The sequence below is a fragment of the Grammomys surdaster genome, unplaced genomic scaffold (assembly GCF_004785775.1).
Source record: "Grammomys surdaster isolate TR1022 unplaced genomic scaffold, NIH_TR_1.0 120853, whole genome shotgun sequence".
NCBI classification, from domain to species: Eukaryota; Metazoa; Chordata; class Mammalia; order Rodentia; family Muridae; genus Grammomys; species Grammomys surdaster.
Window position 1 is genome coordinate 1 of NW_021616708.1, and position 4,988 is coordinate 4,988.

Sequence of the window (4,988 nt, forward strand, 5' to 3'; positions counted from 1 at the left end):
ACCCTACACCTAACACCTACTGAACCTGGACTGTGCTCTGTACTCCAGCTCGCATGCTGTCGGCAAGCATAAACCCCAGTGCACCCTGCCCTCCAGTGTGGAATGTACCAGCTGGGGCTCACACCATGGACTCTGTTTCCACCAAAACCCGCAGGCCCCCCTTCCAAGACAGCTTCAGTACAGTGGCCTTTTCACTGTCTTCTCCACCCTTGCCTTTGCCAGTGGGCCCTGAGGATAGCCCTTTCTGTTCTTCCTTGGCTTCTTCTGACACCTCAAGGTAGATGACCAGGAATGTGGCTGTCAGGAAGCCCAGGAAAGAGGCCACAGAGGCCACTATGGGGATGACAATGATAGTATTCACAGCATCAACCACACCCCCAAGGGCAGATGCAACCAGGATCTGGGAGATGTAGACCTGACAGGAGAGGATGGCGCAGTCGATGCCAAATCTACACTTGGAATTCCCCGGACTGTGGTGGACATACTCCTTGATGTCATGGTAATGCCCTAGGAGGGTGTAGGTGCAGTACGAGATGCTCATGGAGATGACACCCATGGTGCTGATGGTGACCATCGCCACGTAGACATTGGGAAACATGGCCATAACAGCGGTGCCCATGGAGAAGTCCAGGGTCCCCAACATGTAGATGATCCTGATGCTCAGGTCATAGTTGTCCAGGTACTTCTGTAGCAGGGCTGAGCAGATAGCACCAGTAGCAGTAGATGACCAGGTCCCAGCAGCCCATCTTCACGCCACCGTTGTAGGCATGCCACTTGGTGGAGTTGGAGGGGGCCTGGGGGTTCCCTTTGAAGATAACCTGGCCCATAAAGTCAGTATAGAAGACAGCCTCTGCGATGACAGAGAAACAAGTGAGGAGGTGACAGAGGCAGAGCCACATCAGCTCCTTGGGCATCTTCAGCATGGACAGCCAGAGCAGCCACACAGTGGTCTCTGTCTCACCCTCCTCACTCTTCATGTCCCCGCTGGAGGCAGTAGCCCCACTCTGGTTGCGGTGCCAGGAGCGCTGCCGCTGCTGCAGGTCATACAGGTCGCTCATGCTTCAGGATGGCTTGATCAGGACCACTGTGTTGGCCCGGCGGTAGCGGTAACAGTGGGACCCAATCTTGCCATAGTAGGAGAAGGTGCTGGAAGCCTGCCTGTGAAACGTGTGCCTATACCACCTCATGGAGCCAGATGTGACTGAGGGCTTCAAGTCTACGTTAGAGCGGCTGAGGGAGTTCATTGGTGGAGAGCCTCTCCCATTTGGGACTTTAGCTTCATTCAAGTGATTATCAAGCAAGGTGTCGTCCTCCTTGGTGGACTCCCTGAGGAACGTGGACAGGTGGGGCAGCTTGGCCCTCAGGAGCTCTTGGCTGGTGCTCTGGTGGGTGCTGGGGTAGGAAGCATCTTGGAAGATGGAGGGCTCGATGTCATACAGGCAGAGCAGCTGAGGCTCCATGACCAGTGTGGCGTCAGCAATGTGCAGCACCGAGTCGCTCTTGCTGAGCACGATGTCCACATCCAGGTAGTCCAAGGACAGCTCGTGTTCTGACTGCACCTCATCTGGGAATGGGAGGCTGCCATCCTGCATGCCCCCACCAAGGGAACTGAGGTGGGTAGCAGGGACTAGGGCGCCAGGCTGGACACTGGTGCTGGGCAGGGTGGCATCCTCAGGCCCACGGTCCTGCTGTGGGCTGTAGTGCTCCTCCTCAATGCTGAAGAGATTCAGAGCCACCGACACTGAGAAGATGATGGCAGCGAAGAAGAACAGCACCTGGTTCTGTGTCTGGAACCAGTCACCTAGGAAGGTCCGCGTCCAGTCCAGCCCACCCAGCACGTAGCCAATGGCCCCACCAAGGCCAGCAGAGAAGGCGTGTATGTTGAGGGCCATGTCTTGCTCCTTACTGTCTACCACATCCAGCAGGTAGGCACGAATAGGCCGCTCAGTTGCATCGGCACTGAAATCCAAAACCACCACTCCCAGCACCGTGAGGACAATGCCAATGGGCTGCCGGCTGGGAACATCTCCAAGCACCAGACCTATAGCGGAGCCGTTGAGGAAAAGTGCAACACCAATGAGGACCCCCCCACACAGCGCTAGGATGAAGGGCCGCCCCAGCTCAGGGTACAGCGGTCACTTGCAGAGCCAATGAGTGGTGTGAAGATGAGGCTGAGAACAGGGCTCAGGTACCAGATGAGGCTGTAGTACTTCTCAGGGAGGCCTATCTGTAACAGTATAGGTGTAACCAGTGCTGTCTCCATGGCGTAACAAAATTCCCTGCCAAACATCACTGCTCCATGCATGACCCAAAGGCGTGTAGGGATTCTGTCTATGGACCCCTCGCTTGTGGTCTCCTCTTGGGTCTCCGCCTCTGGGTCTCTGGGATTCTGAGGCTCTGGCAGGGGCACAGGCAGCTCTTGTACTTGCATAGATTCTGAGTCGGCATTCTGCAGAGCCATTTTCATTACCACCAAAATATATATGTATATATATTTATTCTACCTATGTAAATAATACTATCATCTCTCTCCAATGATAAATTGAGACGTCTTCTCGCTCTGCTGCAGGTGCATTCCACGGCAAGTAACTCTTGTACTCCACTCTGTACCAACAGGCGTCTCAACTTCTCACACGAGAAGTGCAGCAACACGAAGGGTTTTTGGTTGAATTGTAAACATATGGCTTGCTGGCTCACTGTGAGTTAGAGTTAAAAATCCACAAGGGCCACTCAGTTAATAGCAGTTTCATCATCATGACTGTGAAGGCGCTGTAGTTACTTCTCTTGCTACAGAGAGGTGGGAATCTGACACACACAGGCGGTCTTCTTTGACTCCCCATCGAGCGGCTAGAGGATCTGTCTCCTCTGGCCGGGGCCGCGGGGCTCGTGGGGCTGGCTGGTGGCTGGGGTGCGGGGCCCTGGGAGCACCGGCGCGACAGCGGGGTGTCTGGGCAGCGTCGCAGCCGGCCGGGCAGGTCCATCAATCAGCTACTCGGACAGGGTGCGAGCGCTGCGAGGCTGCGGCACTAAGTCTTTTTCTGATAGTCAAACTGTAATAAGAATTCTCTCAGTCTCTCAAGTATCATCAGTTAATTGTTCTTAGATAATAACTAGACCTTTTGACACTTTAAAGTATACTCTAGGAGGTTATAAAACAATTTGCTAAAGATCAATAAAAAGGGAACCAACAATTTACCATAGGTGTTAGGACAGAAAACAAAATACTGTCTGGGCTCATCTACACAAACCTTTACTGATAACTCAGTTATAGTTCTAAGCCCTCAGTGAACCTGTGGAGCCACACAGGTAATGCATGTTTAGCCACACAATCACTTCCAACAAGTATGTATATAAACAATTTTCATTATAAACCTTTATTTTAATTTAATTTTTGGTATAAACTTGTAATGAACTTTGTAACGTGCGATCATATATTTTAAAAAATATGTGAATACTGAGGACAAAAGGATAAGAGGGCAATTATAATGGAGAGATAAAGCAGAACTCTTTACCTTTTCCCACTTAGGATAGTATATAAAATAGAATCTTTTTCCCTTTCTCAAATAAAATAGAAGTTTTCTTTGCACTTTTTTTCTTAGATAGCTTTCACAGAAACCCCCTACTCCTCTTTTATCCTTTCTCTCTCTTTTTTTTCTTTTCTTTTCTTTTTTTTTTTTTTTTTGGTTTTTGAGGCAGGGTTTCTCTGTATAGCCCTGGGTGTCCTGGAACTCACTCTGTAGACCAGGCTGGCCTCGAACTCAGAAATCCACTTGCCTCTGCCTCCCAAGTACTGGGATTAAAGGCTTGCGCCACCACTGCCCAGCTACTTTATTTTTTTAAATGATTTGATATTTTTTTAATTCTCTAAAATGATTTTAATAATTATTCATTAAATATTTTAATATTTACTTTATTTTATAAATGATTTGAAAATGTTTTTTAATTCTTCAAAATGATTTAATAATTATACATTATTCACGTAATATTTTAATAATTATTTTATATTTTCTTAATGGTTTGAAAACTAAAAACCCATGTGATGTCTCCCCGCAACCACTCGAATGTCTCCGGTCTCTGATACAGGGAAAGCCTCAGCCTCTCTCTCTTTTCGCTGATCTGTGACTGAACTGAAACCAGGGGACGGGGCCTTCTTCTGACTCTGGGTTGAGGAACGCCTGGACCTGGGTGATTATTCCTGGTCGTCTCAAGATCTCTTCCCTGTCTGTCTTTAATTTTTGTAGCTGATTAAGAGTTGATACTTCTTCTCTAACTCTAGTTTTAGATTGAAATTTCCAATTTGATGTTAACTAGTCTTACATTGAAATTTCCAATTATTTTCAATTAGTCCTGTATTTAAAGATCTAATTTAACAGTAACTAGTCGTATATTGACATTTCCAATTATTTTTATCTAGTCCTATATTGAAATTTCCAATTTAAATAGTCCTATATTTAGTATTCCAATTTCATGTTGACTAGTCCTGTACTAAAATTTCTAATTAAAGTTTAACTAGTCCTCTATTGAATATTTCAATTTAATATTAATTAGTCTTATATTGAAGTTTCCAATTTAATATTAAGTAGTCCTGTATTGAATACTCCAAATTAATACTAACTAGTCCTATATTGAATATTACGATATAATGTTGATTAGTCCTATCTTGATATTTCTAATTTCATATTAACTAGACTTAATTGGATACTCCAATTTAATATTAACTAGTCCTATATTGAATATTTCAGTTTGTTGACAAGTCCTATATTGAAATTTCCAATTAAATATTAACTAGTACTATGTTGAATATTCCAATTTAATGTTTATGAATCCTATATTGAAATTTCCAATTTTTTATTAATTTGTCCTCTATTGAAAATTCCAATTTCAACCTGACTAGTTCTATCTTGAATATTCCAATCTACATTATTATGTACACGCAGCATTAAATACATGATTATATATGTGATATACATGAATATATCTACGTTATT

The 4,988-nt window shown here is 45.5% G+C and overlaps 1 pseudogene; it reads right to left on the reverse strand.

Moving 5' to 3' along the window:
* Positions 1–118: 118 nt before the first annotated feature.
* LOC114635994 lies at positions 119–2,467 on the reverse strand (annotated as a pseudogene).
* Between the last annotated feature and the right edge of the window lie 2,521 nt (positions 2,468–4,988).